General features: G+C 40.9%; 1 long non-coding RNA gene across 1 annotated transcript in view; it reads right to left on the bottom strand.

The window, feature by feature from the left end:
* The window catches only part of LOC125894328 (uncharacterized), a 46,569-nt gene that overhangs the window by 15,825 nt on the left and 10,932 nt on the right, over positions 1-19,812 (bottom strand). The window contains exon 4 of the long non-coding RNA XR_007450053.1: positions 15,116-15,254. This is a non-coding gene — a long non-coding RNA (uncharacterized LOC125894328). The remainder of the gene's footprint in view (positions 1-15,115; positions 15,255-19,812) is intronic.

Raw genomic sequence — 19,812 nt, 5'->3', positions numbered from 1 at the left:
GGAGGCCATTAAAAAAAGTGGTGTCTCTTTAGGCAAGTGCAAAATGGCAGTGTGCGATTTAAGATAAGGTAACAGTTTATAATAAGGTACATAAAATTAAAGTAGTTACTGAGGAACTAATGAGGAACTAATGAGTAGTTACTGAGGAACTAAGCTACATAAAATTAGAGTAGTTACTGATGAACTAATGAGGAACTAATGAGTAACTAATGAGGAACGAATGAGTAACTAATGAGTAGTTACTGAGGAACTAAGCTACACAAAATTAGAGTAGTTACTGATGAACTAATGAGGAACTAATGAGTAACTAATGAGGAACGAATGAGTAACTAATGAGTAGTTACTGAGGAACTAAGCTACACAAAATTAGAGTAGTTACTGGGGAACTAATGAGGAACGAACGAGAAACTAATGAGGAACTAATGAGTAACTAATGAGGAACGAATGAGGAACAAATGAGTAGTTACTGAGGAACTAAGGTACACAAAATTAGAGTAGTTACTGGGGAACTAATGAGGAATAAATGAGTAGTTACTGATGAACTAATGAGGAACGAATGAGTAACTAATGAGGAATGAATGAGTAGTTACTGAGGAACTAAGGTACATAAAATTAGAGTAGTTACTGAGGAACGAATGAGGAACGAATGATGAACTAATGAGGAACGAATGATGAACGAATGAGGAACGAATGAGTAGTGACTGAGGAACTAAGGTACACAAAATTAGAGTAGTTACTGGGGAACTAATGAGGAATAAATGAGTAGTTACTGATGAACTAATGAGGAACGAATGAGTAACTAATGAGGAATGAATGAGTAGTTACTGAGGTTTTAGTTCCCCAGTAACTACTCTAATTTTGTGTACCTTAGTTCCTCAGTAACTACTCATTTGTTCCTCATTAGTTCCTCAGTAACTACTCATTAGTTCCTCATTAGTTCCTCAGTAACTACTCCTCTGAAATTTGATCATGAGTTAATGAAGAACTGACCATTAAATAATAGTTAGTTCCTCATTCGTTCCTCAGTAACTACTCTAATTTTGTGTACCTTATTGTAAAGTGTTACCTAAGATAACACTTAATTATTGAAATTAGTGCAGCCAGCAAGCTCTATTCAAAAAGTATTGGTACTTAGTGCAAAAAAATATGTTTAACTTACATCTGTATAACGCGGCAGTTTTCACTATAGCCAGCTCAGGCTCCTTGTTGTCCAAAGCCACCCTGCAGTGGCGGTTCTAGGCCAGTTTCAATGGGGGGGCCAAACTAGGGCCAGTCCTTTTGATACAGGGGCATATACAAGTATGGTCAAATATCTAAGTCTGAACAATAAGATATATATATGTGTAAGGGGGTCCGGGGGCATGCTCCCCCGGGAGAAAATTTTGTATTTGATTTAAAGGCATCAATCTGGTGAATTCTGAGAGCAAAGTTATGGTGGCAGAATATGCCTAGATTTCTACATCTTTGTGCTTTTTATGTGTGAAAAATGTTCCATTTTTACTGATAAAAACACTAGTTGTATGTTATGGTTAAGGGTTACACTTAAAATACGGCCAAGTATTAGTGGTTAAACATTTCAGTAATCAAAAGAAAAATGACTGACGTACTGATCTGCCTCTGGAGGGCTATTTTAATATTTAAAATCATGTGCAGACAAAATATTCTTTTAAAATTCTCACACTCACAAGTACAGTTCCAGATACGCAAAACGAAAGGAAAACAAAAGGTGAGATTCAAATAAATTACACACAAACAGGCACAAATTACTGCTTTCCTCCCGATTTGCAAGTACAGCACCCTGAATCAGAGCATTTCAAAAGCCCTCAGGTAGTTGAATGCCTCTGGAACAGGCCCATTTATAGCAACCCACTGGATCCGTGGCGTGCGCGATCCGGCCGAGGCGCGGGTGCCGGAGCTAATAGCAGCCATTCAAGAAGCTGCTCCACCAGCCGCCTAGTCGGCGGCGCTCCGCTCCGCTAAAATTACGCGCCGGGTCTATTTCTGACGGCGCATCAATTTGCACAGACCAAATGAGTCAAACAGGAAGTCAGGCGCAGAAAAGACGAGAGTATCCAGTTGATTTTCAAAATAAAAGACCCATGAAAACTCCGGATCGTATTTCACATCACTACACAAACATGATGTGACAGGCATGAGTCAAATGAAAAGGAAAAAGTTTTCAGAGCTTACCTCAATGGTGCTGTATGTTGCCGTGCAGGCTCAGAGTTGTCTTAAATACAGCCACACAATTCTCTACTGATGTGTTCTGGGTGTTTTCAAGAATGCTCACGAAGTGGATGTCAGTATTCCTCAATATTCCGCTTAGAAATGCGGTCTGCTCTATCAACTCAGGCTCACATTAGCGCTAGGAGAGCGACGTCTGTGGTGAGGCCGGGGAGGGGGAGGGGGAGGGGGAGGGAGGGGGGAGCCGAAGAATTCCCAGTAGGAGCTCCAGCCGGTGTGCTACAGAGTGACGTTCATTTACCGGAGGCATTTTATATCTGGCCAATTTTTGGAGACTGTGGCCGGGCAAATTAGTCAATGTATGGGAAACACTAAACACTAGAAAACTCAGGCCCTTTTCCTTCTCGTGTGGTGTATTCTGCATGATTCACTGGGTGCGCCTCTTTAAGTGGTCCGACCGGCAACCTGTTGAGACGATTTAGTTCCGCATTCCCCCTTCGACTCCTCGGCGGGGGGGGCACAGGGGGGGCCGGACTCGGAGTTACGGGGGCACTGGCCCCTGCTGGCCCCCGCCTAAAACCGCCATTGCCACCCTGTAAAAACTGAGAAGTTTGTGACAAAGCAGAAGCTACCTCACAAAGATGGCACCCATTGAGGCTGAGAAGTTTTCACCATTCCACACTCAACTTTTGGACCATTTTGAAAATGCCACCAGTACACTACATTTTCCCATACTATGCAGTGCATTTGTGCACTCAAAATATTAAGTGTTTAGTACAGAAGTATGCACAATTTGAGACATACTAGATGTCTTGCAATCATCCCAATCTAAGCTATCAAGTTGCATTATGGAAAATGTAGCATCTATTGTTATGTTACTGTATGGTCAATGAGGGCATTTTCACACCTAAAAAGTCTGAACCAAGGTTCATGCTTTTGTTACATTGTATACATTTGATCCTGTTGGCTGCACATTGCAGTGATGCAAGTCCACTGAAAGATTATACATGACATACCTATGTCCTGTCGTCCTCACCTGCATGAGCTGCATCTTGCGTCCTCTCTCGCTCATCCTCTTAGGAAATAATTTTTAAAAATGTCACAATTTTTGTGAATTAATCCAGCTGACTCTTATAAAGACGTTGGACCAAATGTCAGTGAAACATCTACTCACAAACTCTCCCCATGTGCTGCTGCAGCCCATGTTGTTTTTCCTTTTTCTGCCTCTGACTGTTAACCATTCCTGCTTCAGCTTCCAGACCGTGATGGTGAGGTGTAACAAGGTCGCTACACAGCCCATGTAAACAGATAATAGACCTGTTAAACAGGAGGAATAATGAAGCAGAGGAAACTTGCTGCCGTCCATCTGGTTGTTCTTACCAGAATTCATTAACATATTGTCAAATGCTTTATGTCTCCTAAATAAACACATTTGTCCATAAACAAATAGGGAATAAATCCACATGACACAGCGTCAGTATTATGACTCACTGTGAAGGAATATAAACATTTCTTCATATATAGGCTAACAGTGCCGTACTTACTAACAATCCTGTCGACTGTACTCATTTTAAATCCGCTTCTTTCTATGTTCCCAGGCAAGATATAAGCATTAGCATTCAAAGACTATTTACAGGATTGACCTCAGACCAACATATCTTGTATGAAGAAGACGCATAAAATACTTAAAATATAAGACTAACCAAGCACACGTGAGCTGTAAATATAAAAACTGTAGCCCTACATTAATCAGGCAGCAGAGGTCTGTGGTATAGAAAAGTATTGTCTGCCATTATCCACACTCACTACAAGGCCTTTTACCAGAGGAGTCTAGAGGAGCTCATGAAAACACAACAACCTTCACAGTGCGTCATCAACACAACTGAAAAACATAAAAAATAACACTTTGCTATGCTTGTTTCTATCTTTTGTGTCTTTGTTCACATTACTAATCTGTGAAATAGGAGAAATTTTTATAGACGGTTGAAGTAATAGACATAGCTACCCTGATGTCACCCACTGGTTTGTGGACTTTCATTTTGAAACCTTGAATTCAGCATTTCAGCCACTGCCATTATTGGTTTTTTGAAGCCAAAAGTGACCGTATTTTGGTGAGAGGCTGGCACTGGCAAGCTTATGACAGCTGTGTCCTCAAAACAGTCCCATGTCAGCATGTGTCCTGCTGCCTTTTGCTGTCCGTAGAGAAATTCATATGTCCTGTCCTATTATATGGCAGCTTATCTCGTCCTCTGCTGGAAGGGTAAGGAGCTCCCAGACCAAACTGTTTTCTTAATTTGCCAACTGTTTCAGCTGCTGTTCTTCTTCTTTGAGTTAGCTGCTAACTTCTAATAGGCTACTTATTGAAACTCTCACAGTGAGTTGCAAGTATAAAGGCCCTGTCACACCAAGCCAGACAGTGCTGCTGATGAGCGTCTGTTGCTGTCGTCAGTGTGGTGTGTCCCGCACCATTGGCCCTTGTTGGCGCTAGTTGGCCTTTGTTCTGCAAATTCAGCATGTTGAATCACTGTCGGCACAGCAGTGCCCATCAGTAAATGAAATCACTCTGATTTTAGCGGTTTAGCTCAGTGCATGAGAAGAGAAACTGAAGTGAGGAAAGTAATAAAAGAGCTAAAGTCCACAGGGACTGAGACCAAAACAAACTTGTTATATGAGGTGAGATTATTTTCCTTTAGCCGTTGAGCTCTTTATCAGAAACATTTCCTGATGGTTTGCATGATCGTTCCCAAATGTGTTCTGTTCCTTCAACATTGTATTGCTTCTTCTCATATTAATACAGGGACAACAGCAACATTTAACAAAGGTAATGGTACATAATTTGGCTCCATTACAATTCACAAGGTTCACTGACAACAACTGTCATACTAATCACGCTTTCAAAACAAATACAACATGCTAACGTTATTAGCACAAGACTATGGCATTTTGCCTAGCGACAAGCAGATATTTTCTCTGCTCATATGAAGTCAGGATGAATGCCGAAGTATAAATCCCTGAATGATAAATTACACACAAGACTTAAAATGCTATTTTTGTGGAGGCTTTATTGTTTCTTATCTGTGAAATGAAAGTAAATAAAAGCTTCGTTTCCAGGGAAATGGTTTCAGCTTACAAAAATGTCGCCACAGTGTGTATGGAGTTTTTTTCCTATTTTTATTCAAGAGAGTGGTATATCAATTTGAGAGCATTATTTATTGATTTCATGTTCAGATTTTGTAATATTGTCCCTCAAAACACTGCCCTTGCACTTAAATAGCCTCTGCTTGCACTCATATCTACTCTGTTTCTGCTCAAACTGTGTGCTTGCACTCAGATACAGGGTGTTTCTCAAAGTCAAGGATCCATCCTGCAGAGACAAGACAAGAGTCATCCCAAGCATTCAGTAAACACACATTGAAACAGACTCACAAGTGTCCCCACGTGATCATCATTAACCCTCAGCAGACTGAGGTGGTTTCAGTTACTGTGATCATTTTAACACTCTGTAATGTTGTAGGACAGTTTTAAACACTTGTCAGTATTGTCAGAATCACAAGACTTTTAGGGAGAATATATTTCTGAATCATATTTAAGAGCAAGTGGAGTAATGAAGTAAAGACAACAGCGAAAAAAGTTCTAAATTATCATTAACAGTATGAACTCAGACTCACACACAGAATCATTTTGTCATTTCAAAGTGATGGGGGTTGGGGGGGCACTTAGCGCTCCATCTCTGCTGTGAATGAATCATTTAAAAATTTTGTATCTTATCTTTTCTGCCCTGCTCTTGGATTTTTTTGTGTAACAACCCTGTCAAAATCCCCCAACCAACAGAACACCAGGTTTATTGTTGACCAATGAAATGATCCCTGTCTCCATGCGGGCGCACTTGTTTTAGTTTTAGAGCGTCCCGTCCGGGCGAGCACAAAGTTTGAACAGAGACGGAGTAGATCTAAGCGCAAGCAGAAGCTATTTGAGTGCGAGGGCAGGGTTTTGAGGGACAATATTACAAAATCTGAACGTGAAATCAATAAATAATGCTCTCAAATTGATATATCACTCTCTTGAATAAAGATAGGAAAAAAGCTACAGCATCAAAATGTGAGGGCTGGCTCTGCTGGTTCCCCAGACCAAGCAGTGTTGTCATTTGAATGTATCTGTCAAACCTTGGATGATCCCAGTGATGGTAGTTTTCACTATGGGTGTATTTGATTGCCTTATTCTTTTCAGTTCAAACTACAGTGGAGGTCTTAACAGAAGATTCATTGGAGCCCTGGTGTTTTTACATTAGATTGAGTATGGAGTCAGCTGAAAAATATTGGTGATGTTTTTAATCTCTGCTATTCAAAGAAATGCATTTTATATTGAATTCCAGGTTGTGTCTGGAGCTGACTTCATTTACTTCCCTTACACTGAAAGTATTTATTTTTCCATTGTTGTGCTTTCTCCTGAGTTCCCACTGAGTTGGTTTGAAATCCTTACATGCTGCAAGTACAATTCTCCACTTGGATGCACAACATTAGAAAGCTGATTTATGTTTTGCATTTTCTCGTTGGACTTTTAATTTTAAGTTGGTTTGATGGACAGAACGGCAGGCTCCTACACACACCATCACTGAAGCGTTTGATGGACTGACTAAGCTAAATCTACAGCTGTTATGTTTTAGATTATAACGAGCTCTGGAGGCTCAAACATAACTTTAAAAGAGAGTAAAATAAGCATCCTAGTTTGCCAAGTCTTTTTCAGTGACCCCAGTTTGGGTGGAGTTTTTTGTTTTTCTTCACATTTCTTGTTTCTCTCAGGTGCAGTGTCTTAAATCTGTATACGCCACTGAGAGTTGAGCTGAGGGAGTATGGAAGTATTTGAAAGACAAAAGATCTGACAGAGCGCAAAACAAATTCGAACATTACTCAGTCTGCAAGTCAACATTCGAGAGGGCATAAGCACAGATTTGTAGGAGCAGAATTAGATTTGTGCATGAGGGAGGACATAATTGTGAGCGTAACAGATGATTTTAGCAGCAAGAGGAATTGAGCAACTACATTTGAGTCACTAACAGGGATTCTCATGCTTGTAATGATCAAAGCTGCTCACGCTCACTTTTGACAGTCTGAATCCCCTGGGTGCAAACTCAGACTGAGAGCAGAGAGTCACCTGCTCAGTTTGACCTGAAAGACAAGGGTCACCCTCCCTTTTTCTGTCAAAATAAAAGCTGGGGCAGTGGCATTTTTAACAACCAAATCTAAATATCTAAAAGTGTGGACACCCATGACTAAAATCGCATTCTATTTGTTGGCAAATGATCTTTTAAAACATCATGGCAGCGTAATCAGCGGAGTCAAATTCATTTAAATGTAGTCTCTGATGGCCGTGTTAACTTCTGTTTCTAGTGTGATTTTCTGAACCACATGTAGACTTTATTTAATAATCTTACTATATACAGTAATGACGAAACCTCTGTGTGTGTGGGTGGGTGTGTCTGTTCCATGTTTTTCTCCTCACTGACTTGGTCAATCCATGTGAAATTTGGCACAGTGGTAGAGGGTCATGGGAGGATGGGAATGAAGCAATATTACATCAATTGGCCAAAGGGGGACGCTACAGCAACCTAGTGAAATTGCAAACTTTGAATGGGCATATCTCATGCCCTGTATGTCGTAGAGACATGAAACTTTGCACAGAGATGCCTCTCCTCATGAGGAACAAATTTGCCTCAAGAACCCATAACTTCCGGTTATACAGATTATCTGCCATTTTGAATTTTTTGAAAAACACTTCAAATCGATCTCTTCCTAGGAAGTTTGACCGATCTGCATGAAACTCGGTGAACATAATCTAGGGACCAATATCTAAAGTTCCCTCTATGCAAAAGTTGGAAAACTTACTAAAACTGAGCTTCTATAAGGCAATGAATATTGCGGAGGGCGTGGCTCATCACATAAAGGTGTATAACATCTCAAGGGTTTCACCGATCACCACGCAACTTTGTAGGCATATGACCACACATAATCTGAGGGGACCCATCCATTATTGACCCCATCAAACAAAATGGGGGCGCTAGAGTGCTAATTTCTTATCTAGGCCTAACCACTGTATTGATTTTTACTAAACTTGGTAGATATGTAGAACAGGACGCCTCAAGGTGACTGGAGAAATTCAACTCTAGTTGGCAACTGGGTGGCGCTATAACAACAGAAAAATGCTTAAAAATGGCTAAAATGCGACCGATCACTGTGGCTCCCCCTGTGGCCCAATGTTGGGTTTTTGTTCTAATTTTTGGTATGACTAAGTCATGGTATGGTATGCTGCTGCAACAAGGGCTAGCCGCACCTTTCCCTTGTGAACTACCAGTACGCCCCACTTTTAAGTCAATACAACATATAAACACTTTAACTATCTGCGTTTCAACGTGCTACCTCAACTGCTCATGTACAGTTTTAGCCCACTAACTACCCCACTATTGGCAATGGTACTACTGTACTTTCAATAAAGCAATCGTACTATCAAATTCACAAAAAGTCTGTCTGAATACATTGCTCTTCTTAATGGGTTCAGTTGACTGCAATTTCCTATGACCTGTATCCCAAACACACACCATGTGAAACTGTACGTGGGCAACTGTGCACTCAGTGGGTATGGACTAGTACTTTATTATTATTATTATTATTATTATTATTTGATGTCTTCTTTCTGTGTTTATGAATAATTTTAGCAGGAAATTATCTGAACAATTTATGAATGAGGCTCATTGTCACACAAGTCCAGTGATCCTGATATGAGGTGGTTGGCTTTACTGTGCACTGATCCAACTCCTTGTGGGATTAAAAAAACCTAATGGTTCAAACAGAAAATGATCATTTTAAAAATATCAAAGGCTGTGGCTACATTCAGCATTTTCAGAATGGCTTTGGAACAAACCCAACATTTCAGTATGAATAAACCAGATGATCATACTGAGCCTTTTTTTCCTTATGCTGACTTTGAAAAAGGCATGACCCTGATGTCCAAATGTGGATGTGTCCTGTTGCAGTTAACTTGCTGGTCAAAAATGGTTGGCAAGTGACCTCTTGCAGTCTTAAGCATTCAGAAGCCAAAAGAGCTAGAAAAAATGAAACAGCATGAATAGAATTACACTAAATCTGATACTAGTCTCACAAATCCATGCCTGTGCACTCTCAAACCAACCCAGTTTCACTCCAAAGTTGTCTGACTTCCGGTGTCAGACACAGACAAAAAAAAAACCAAACCATTTTTTTTCATGTTGGCATGTTGCCATTATATTGTTTAATGACACCCAGCCATCAGGGGAAATGCAGCAGAACAACAACGTAAGATGAGGGGGTGAAAGACTGAGAAGGGCAGGAGGGATGGGTAGTGGATGGGTCCAACAACCACTGACTTTTACCCGGGAGGCCGGTGTTTGCTTCCCGTGTCATTGTAAAGCCAAACCCTGTTCTTTTGTTCTAAACCTAAACGTAACCACACACATTTGCTGTTGAAGTCAATTTGGAAATTCTTTTGTGCTCTTTCAAATCATCTGTCATAATAGGCCTACTTCTACTAAACAGTAAGAAGAGGAGGAGGCATAGCTGAAAGGCAGGTCATATTTAAAGACACAGTGAATTAAGAAGACACTATGTTAGCATGCTAATGGTAGCTAATTATTACTTCAGCAGGGGCTGATAGAAAAGCTTTAGTTAATAATGTTCACACATTCAAATTTTGACCTGATGATAGCACAAGGTTAAATGCTATTATAATTCATCCACTGGGGATCATGAATGGTTGTCCTTAAAGGCTCTGTATGTGGCATTCACAGCATTAATATAGCTGCAAACCACTGTTTGCCATAGATAGAGTGGAGAAATGGTGTCCCAAGGAGAGAATGAAGTGATATAACCTCTATGTGTGTTGTAATCTGAGCTACTCTGTGGTTTGTTGTGGTAAGATGGACCGGCAACGTGTGCATGTCAGTGCATGTATATATCCCGCTGGCAAGCTGATTGCTGCCACTTAGCATTGCATTCATGCAGCGGCTACCACTAAAATCAGGACAGCTTTATCTCTCTTTATCGCTCTCCAGTTTCTCCCGTTTAACACCATTAGCTCCTGTTCCTATAAACATGCTGCTAGCATGGGTTACACAATTATTTTTGAGTATTTATACATCAAAATTGTTTGTTTTTTCCTTGCTGTAAAATGATGACATTTTTTGATTGCTCATCCATTACTCTTGGTTGTATGCATACAAAATAATCCAGCCAAATGTGATTTGGGGCAATTACTATCATATTAAACAACAATGTTTTATGTGATGGAGGTGTGTGTTTGAATATTGGCAAAAACTTGATTTTTTTTTAAATTCATTTCTGATCATCCATCACCCTCAGTGAAAGATGTGGGTGGAGGCCAACATTCCTGAAATGATACCCCTTCTGTACATTCAAAATGCATCATATAATAAAAGGTAAAGATCTCATCTGCCACTTCACTGCCTTTAGCAGCAACAATACTTACTTACAGTATAAAGAATGTATAAACTACTCCATCGACCGTCCTGTTGCTCTGCTCCTGATAAGTCTTGAGGCTATAATGTACTTTTTTTTTTAGACAAATAAATCTCATCAGTGACAGCTGGTGCAGGCAGGCTTTCCAAGTGAGGCAGTGCCAATTATCCAATTCAATTATTTCTCTTTTGTGGGCTTCAACAAATAGGTTCAGTTTTGTTTCAGGCAATGTCAAATGAACATGCACAGTCAAAGTGAAAAGAGGAAAAAATGATTTAGAAAAGATAAAGTATAACAGAGTGGTCATTAGTGGAAAGTAAGTGAAAATAAGTGAAAGGTTAATTGTAATAAGCAGTAAATTAACAGCGTTTACAGTAAAGACAGCATAGAAATGTCACTTTTGTGCGCATGTGTATGTAGATCCATAAGAGCAAAAGTGACCGAGAATGGTTCAAACTCAATATGACTTTTATAAGCTAAAAATAATACCCTAAAGGGGGCAAAGTGTTCTATCATGTTGGACTGATCTTAACCTACCAAAGTGCCCTTTTAAATGTTGTTGCCACATGTTGTTGTTTATCATTTGTCTAAAGGAGGAATGCCCTCCCCAATACCAGTTTGGACTACAACATCCAACAGAAGACACCAGTGACAGATCTACTGTGAGTGCCCCTTCTACCCCAGGCCCTGCCCAGGCCCTTTTCACTTCATTGCCATGTCTGGGAATAATGTTTTATGCCCTATTGAGAAGTACTACACTCTTGCCCTTGACCAAGGCAGTGGCCCCAGAGTTGGAGTTGGTCCCTGGGCGCAGGAGACTGGCTGCCCACTCCCCAGTTATAGTAAGGATGGGTCAAATGATAAGGACGAATTTCCTCACGGGGATAAATAAACTCAACTAACTAACCTCCTTTGGCCCTTGCCTGGCCTCACTGGCCCCAGTGCCTGGTTTACTGTAGGCCCAATATACAGCAAGGGCATTTTGCCTCCAAAGACTGCCTTGTTGCCTTGTTTTTCTGGATCAAGCTTCACTCCTTAACATGTCACTAATGTGCACATTCCTCTTTTTAAAAAGGTCATTCTTGTTGTTGTTTATATATTCAAATCATTTTATATTTCATTAAGAAATCCCCATCAGTTTGAAATACTAAAACACTTAAAGACACAAACTATTATTTCTAAATGACCAAATAGTATTTTACAAAAGCCTGCAGGCTATTTCCTTATGAGTTGTTTGCAAAACTGAAACTTGATCCACTACCTCTCTAGAACTTTAACAGCCATAATTTAGCACAGCAAAGCCCCACTGGCCTTTTACCCAGCCTCTGTTTCTGCCATGGCAGTTCCATATTACTTCTTTGGGTTTAGCCTAACTGGGCCACATAGATACAGAACCATCCACCAGGCCCTCAACAGGCAACATTCAGGAGGAGACCTGGGCAGTTCAGATAAAATTAAAGGTTTTTGAGCATGCCCAAGTTGGAGACTTTGGGACTGACCCAGACTATAGGGATTACATGTTCCATCTGATCTCCATGGTTGAGCTGAAGGATGTGACAAGAGAGAAGGATGCCTGGGCTACTTTGCATATCCCACTGTCACTGCAGCTTGGCTGAGGTAGATGGTAATGGATAAATGAATGAAACTCTATTTGTAAAAAAAAAAAAAAAAAAAATCATATTGACATTATAGAAAAAATGCATGCAACTTTTGAGTTACCTTGAAGTGATGGGAGGTACAGTTCTTTTCAAAGATTCTGCTCTTTTGGCTTGGCTTCCTTAGAAGAGCCGGCTCTTACGGCTCCGAAACGGCTCCCAGATGGCTCGTCATTCAGTATCACTCGGAGCCTTCTATTTTAGCCTTAGCAACTATGAATGGTTTGTGTGTTGGTAAGCACACAGTTACTATTGTTCAACATTTTAATCAAACCTTTAAATGAATGACTGGACACAGAACCAGGACGTGCAGTATCTGCAGTTTTCGGCAAGACAGTGGATGCTGCAGCAGAAATACTTGGCTCAAAACAGGACACTTTTCCAGGGTCAGTGGATAAAGGAGAGATAGCTTGCCCTCGCTCCTCCAGCTGCACAGACCAGTGGGCGCTTCTTAAATGCCCATGCAGGTTTGTTGTTGACCCTGCTCTGATGGATATTATCGTTTAGCAAATTCTGCACTCAGCTTTGCAGTATCCAATGTCATTGAAATGCAGCCAGATGCTGCTTTTTTGGGGGGGTTTCACTGGGGTGACCATATTTTGATTTCCAAAAAAGAGGACATTCGGCCGGCCACGACATAGCCTACTTAAATGATACTCACAATTTACTCAAAGATGCCTTATCATTTTAATATATTTAAAATTTATATGTATGGATAGAAAATTCAGTTATATTACAAAATAATATCTCTCAAAGACAGAACTTCAGATAGGCCCCAATAGTAACCGTAACCCTGTAACCGTAACAACTGTGTGACACAAACTCAGTGCTTTGGTCATTAAATAATGTCGGGCTCGGTTCGGGTTCAGACAGAAATATGCTGCCCGTGCTGCACTCTAACACACACACACACAAACACGGAAAACCGGACATTATCATCAGTTTATAAAAACCACCCGGACGCCCCGGACGGGACGTGAAAAGTGGACATTTCCGGGCAAAAGAGGACGTATGGTCAGCCTAGGTTTCGCCCATTTCTGCACTTTTCCCGATGCACTTGCATTTAAATCTGGCTCCCCTGTCTCTCTGACATCCTGCGTGTACGTGGCCGGTACCACTATACTTGCTGTCTTTGGAGCGTCTGTCCCCCTTCCTTCTTTCACATAATGGTATAATCCTAGTCTGTCCTCATATGTGATTGGCCGCACTGTGTGCCCATCAAAATAAAGTCCCGCCCCTGCCTGCATTGATTCTCAGCAGAGCTGAGCAGGAGCCTCTGAAGATTCGGCTCTCCCTGACGGGAGTCAGCTTCTCTCGTTCACTACGAAGAATCAGCTCTAAGAGTCGGGTCGTTCATGAACAACACATCACTATTACCTTGCAAATACATAATATCCCTGTAACCTTGCCTCAAAAGATATCTCTGGAATTTAGTAAAATAAAAGTCTTAATTTTGTCAACATGTTATTCCTACTGAAATCATACTAAATCGAATTCCTCAAAGTCCGACTAACACACCCAATAATTCAATTTTAATTTCAATTCAGTTTTATCAATAAAGCCCAATATCACAAATCACAATTTGCCTCAGAGGGCTTTACAGCACACAGCATCCCTCTGTCCTTTGGACCCTCACATTGGATTGGTAAAAAAAAACTCCTACAAAAAAAAAAACCTTTAATGGGGAGAAAAATGGTAGAAACCTCAGGAAGAGCAACTGAGGACTCGAAAAGTAACCTGGGGTTGTTCTCATTTTCTTCTATTAATGATGAGTAATAGTTTGTTCAGGCATTATGGAGGGCCCTCCTATATGTTTTAAGACTGTCTTCCCAGACTAAATGACATTCTTCCAGCTTGTATAAATGCCACTTCCTTTCATATTTTCGCTAAATTTCTTTTAATTTTCGGGTTTGGGAGTTGTACCACAGAGCTAACTTTCTCTTTTGTGATTGGGAGTCTAAGTACTCCTGCATGTATACAGTCAATTATACAGTCAATCGCACATGCTTCACAGTTTCCGCCCCGGGCTTTGGCCTGAAAGTTGATAACCGTAGCTCGACTTAACTGCATGTAAATGCCCTGGGTGTATCTTGCTCCTGTGTAGGTGAGATGGTGGGGCCTTTTGCATATCTGTGCCCAGGGTCCATTGTCTCATAAGACGACTTCCCCCAGACAAACTCTTCAAACATATTTGAGAGAAAAAAAGGTGAATGACAAAATTATTTACCAAACTGTTTACTGGTCCACTTCCTGTGGGTCAGTTTAACTTGTCCTGCGCAATGAGAGATTATAGCAACTATTTTGGGTGCTTTCAGTCTGACCTCCAAACAAAGTAGTTTAGACTAATTGAGTAAATTGTTGGTTTGGTTACAACATGTCTGGCTGTGCTTGTTTCTCTACTGGTTTTGTCATAGGGATGCTGCAGTGTTCTCAGAGCAGAGGCTGCTGGTAATAAACAAGTATCAAAACTTCCATAGAAAGTTCTGAAACCTCTTGTGCTGGATAATATACCTATCTGCTGTCCATCAGTATGCATAGTGCGGTCCAAATACTCATGCATACTACACACACCTAAATCCTATATCATAATCTTGTCATGACTGCGTATGATGGAGAAACAAAAGGACCCTTCTGTTTGCAGAGAGCCAGTAAAAAAAAACAAAAAAAAACAAGCACCTCTGCAGACAGACAGCCAGCTCTAACACAGCTGGTGAGGAAGGAGCTCTCTCTCACTGGGTGACATCAACAGGGCCCCGGTCCTCTCCATCTCACCTAGCCAGGCCCCCAGCTGGCCAGTGCCACAGAAGGTGCTGCTGCCCGCAGATGTTGTTTACTTGAGGAAAGGACCGAGTCCACCAGGCAGCTCTTTTTGATTTCAGCCAGCAGTGTTTGGCAGATGCTCTGGTCGTGGCTGCAACACACAACAAAACCCTTTTGAAATGCGGATCATGTTCATCCTGTTGAGAGTTGAAATATTTGGAGCTTTTGTTAAACATGTTTGCAGAGCGCTAATGCCCTCAGCTGTAGCTGTGTTTACATGCACAGATGATAACATTCTTAAGTAACCTGGTTTTTGGGTCAACCCATGTAAACTGCAATAATGCAAAGCTAACGAACAATAACGTCCATATTAAAGCGGTTACTGTAGCACAGAATCATAATTGATCCTTTCACTGCTGGTTTTCACCATCTGTGTAAACTCGCAGCATTATGGAAACATTCAGATGTAAACAAGGGAAGCCAAGCAGTACTTATTCCGACTATTGGGACCACCTCTTTCCCCCACAGTTTTTCCAAGACGGAGGAGAAAATATTCTGCGTTACTGATGTTAACATGGAGAGTTAGCAACAAGAGATCAAAGGTTTGCATACAAATGGTAACCAACAAAGGATTTCCTGATGTATGAGGGGTGGTCCAGCCAATACTCATTACTAGGTCGTCAAATACTGATGCTTTGTCACGCCCCTTGGTGTGTGATGTTGATGCCAAAGACACCCTTTATGAGATGCATCAGGGTTTCAACCAACTTTAATCCTGTCTGCAGCATTACTTGATGCTGAAAACAACTGGCATAGAATAAAGTGGGGGGACTGGGTCATACAAAACAAGACTTTTCACCCAGGACACTACACAGCAAGAGGGTTCCACATTCAGGGATCAGGGTTCTGGGTTCGAATACACCAGCCATCTGTAGGGTGTTTACATGGTCTCTGTGGGCTTTCTCTGGATTCTTCAGCTTCCTCCCACAGTCCAAAGACATGCAGGTTAGGTTAAGTGGTGACTCAAGGTTTCCTGTAGGTGTGAATGTGAATTAACTAAAAATCTTAATCTTAAACCTGAAATTAACATGGGCTGAACAGGTGTTACTATATGTATTATTTATCAGTAAACTACTTACAGAACAATTTCAGGATTGAGCCTCAGTTACCCTGATGAGGATTTTCCTACATCACAAGTACGGATATTGCCACACTTAATTCAGATGATACTAGTTCTCATAAAATGTATGTTATCTGTACTAGATACTCGTTTCATCTGAGTGCTCAGCTATACCTGGGTTACAAGCATACTTTTTAATCCAAGTATGACCCCTTTTTGAACCTAACCTAGTAATGTTGTTGCCTAAACCTAATTGCAACAGTTTCACATTAACAATGTGTTACAATATATTTCAGCTGTGAGACACTGAGGGGTGTGACAAATCGTTGGTATTTGATGACCTGGGATTGATAACAGATTGGACATTGTCTGAAATATGCCTGCTCTTACTAACTTTGTTTTGAAGACACCAAGTTATGAATTGATCATACTCAATATTTCCTGTGGAACCAACATTTATGTAGCTTTTACTTCCATTTCACAGCAAGCTGTTATTTGTCTAAAGCTAGTGAAGAAAGACATACAAGTGATATTGTTGCAAATAGGTGACACATTCTGGCCTGATACTAGACAGAATTGTCTTCATTCTGACACTGTGTCCACTCTAACCTATATCTGTGGGGGGGAAATGATTTTCCGCAACTAATCACAAGAGATCAACATATCCGCCTGAATCTAATATCAGTTTAAGTCTATACTGATGCATAGCCATGCCATCATATAACTTTTGCTGGGGTTTAAAGAGTGGGACAGAGTGAAGTAAAAGCAAACTAGAATGCCAGCTGATATTGAAAAGACATGCTGTCGATGTTAAACATCATGACAACAACATGACAATGACGCTAGTCCTGCTCGTGGCCTTGATTAGCCAAATATTAGTCCCCCGCTGTACTCACTGGATTGACTGTTTTTCAATTGAGAAACCTCTGTTTCATGTCTTGATGCTAGATGGAGCAGTCAACTCAGTGGAGTGGGCAGATTCTTTAATTACAGCAAACCTGAGCACTGCCGTATAACCTAAAAACACCTCTGTAATTACATTTTCTGATCTCCATAGTAGTGTTGACACTGCTAAGGAATATACCACACAGAGTAAAGAGTTCATGTGCTTTGATAGTTTTTAGATGACGACAGAGTCAAAAGGTGATGGAGACATCAGTAAAACAGACCATAAACTTTATTATCTTTAGAGCACCAAATATGCATTGACTGTGAATGCATTGTGTCGTGTTGAGTCCTCCCCTGACCCCGCTGGTTATAGGTTGTCCAAACACCTGCAAAGCCAACTTGAAATATTCCTGAATTTAAAGTTAAGCCTTTGGTCTTGATGTACGTAGATGTGACGCAGCCTGCACACGGTGCTAGATGGGGACAAAGGCTTGATGAGCAATGAAAACTCTTTATTGGATTTTAAACAGATTCATTAAGTGGACGAGTCTACCTGTTGTGTGAGCGGCGTCATTCCTGGGGAGGGGAAGCTAAAAAATGAAATTAAGCCGCCAGGTTTCAGATGGTACATTAGCATAACTGTAGCCCTCACCTAAGTGATCCTGGCGTTAACTTGGTAGGCCTGCTTTGCATAAATGCGAATTACGAGAGGGGCTGTGGTAAAAATGTCAGCAAGGATCAGGGAGGGAAGGGGCTGGTGTGTTGGGAGAGCGGATCAAGGCAGTCTTCACGCAAGGTTGAATTAATACCATGGGGCGGCCGTGCAGGCGAGGGATTTTATCTGCTGAACAAGTCGTTAGTGGAAAAGCCTCGGCTCAAGTCCACTGCTCTGTCAGTGACTGGGCTGCAGGGTTGGCTGAATTCTGTACTAATCAGCATTGCATTTACCTTCCCTAAACAGCTTGTTTTTACCTCACAATCTGTTGTCATTACACATATTAATTCTAGCATAACGTGGTGGTGTTTTCCAATGAGACATCAAAGGAACTTTCTATTTATGTGTGGCCTAAAGTATCCAAAAATTCCAATTCGAAACATCACAGTGCAGCCACTGGGTGATCAGCTCTGGTTTACAGTTGGTGCTCCAGTTCATACCAAACATGTTTGATTGGATTGAAGTCAGAATTCTGCAGGTCACTCAAGTCCTTCATCACCAAATTGAGGAAACTGTATTACTGGTCAGTGTTTTTTTCTTTTTAGCATTGCTATGTTTCCACTGGGGATAGTGCCACAAAAAGTGGTTGTTTTTTAATAACTCATTGCTGCATTTACCACCAGGACAGTGCCACAAAAAGTCACTGTGTTTTACTGAGACACTGCTGCATTTCCTGCTGGGTTAGCGCCCTGACGAGTGACTCTTGTTTACAGAGACTTTGCTGCATATACTGTCAGGACAGTGGCAAGGAAACTGGTTGTGTTTTTTTTACCCAGACACTGCTGCATTTCCTGCTGGGACAGTGCTACAAAAAGTTGTTTTCTACGGAGACATTTTTGCGTTTCTTGCGGGAATAGTGCCACAAAAACAGTTGTTTTTTACAAGACATGGCTGTGGTTTCTGCTGGGATAGTGCCACTAAAAGCAGTCGTTTTGTACCGAGACATCGCAACGTTTCCTGCCAGGTTAGTACCGTGAAAAGCAATTATTTTATTCACTGACAGATTGTTGCCTCAAAAAGCAGTTGTCTTTCACAGAGACATTGCTACATTTACAGCCATAATAGTGCTACCACAAGCAGATATTTTAAGCCAAAATATCATCTTTTACTAACCATAACCAAGTGTTTTTGTGCCTAATCCTAACCACACGTTAAGGACAGCTTATGGTTTGCAGAAATGTACATTACCAACATGAGTTCTGGTGATTAGGATGCTTTGTGCATGGGGGCACTGTCATGTCAAAACAGGGAAGGGACAAAGCTGGAAGAACCCTATTGTCTAACACATGACTATATGCTTCAACATTAAGAGTTCCTCTAATCTTCTGAACCTGATTAAAGCAGGTTTCCTCAAAACTTCATCTAAGGTTCAAAGGCTTAACTAGGGGCCAAGTCCAAACAATGGAAGCCATCTCTGACCAGCAGTATACAAAATTATGTGGACGTGCATGTTATTAGTAAGAAAATCAAAGAGCCCTTAGCCTGTAATTACACATTTGGATTCATAATAGAGGAATGACTTTACATTACAGCAGAAACACACACGCATGTTTTATCTAAAAATGTACTGCAGCGTTAATACTCATTAATGCTCATTATACTAATTATGAATCTACTTTTTAAGGAAAACCTGGCTAAATAGAGTTTCCAATAAATAAAAGCAAAATTTGATATTCATGGATTTGGTCATGCTTGTAGTCTTCACTATCTGGAGGTCATGGTTTCCCCCATCATTTCATTTCCCCAATTGCAAAATTGAAAACTTTTTTTTTGTTTGTCTGTTCTCACTGTCATGAACCGAGGCTTTTCATCAGCCATTCCTGCTTCCTCTTCTTTCACTCTATATGAACAGGTAAACCTGCAGCCTTAACCTCAGCAAGCCTTCCTCTTATTTGTCTGCTCAGTGTCGGAGAGAGAGCGACGCTGGGGAGGAGAGAGAAGAAGAGAAGGAAAGAGTGGAGGAGATGGATTAGAGAGGAGGTGAGT

This window comes from Epinephelus fuscoguttatus, linkage group LG9, assembly GCF_011397635.1.
Source record: "Epinephelus fuscoguttatus linkage group LG9, E.fuscoguttatus.final_Chr_v1".
Taxonomy (NCBI): domain Eukaryota; kingdom Metazoa; phylum Chordata; class Actinopteri; order Perciformes; family Serranidae; genus Epinephelus; species Epinephelus fuscoguttatus.
This window is presented reverse-complemented; position numbering and strand designations above follow the sequence as displayed.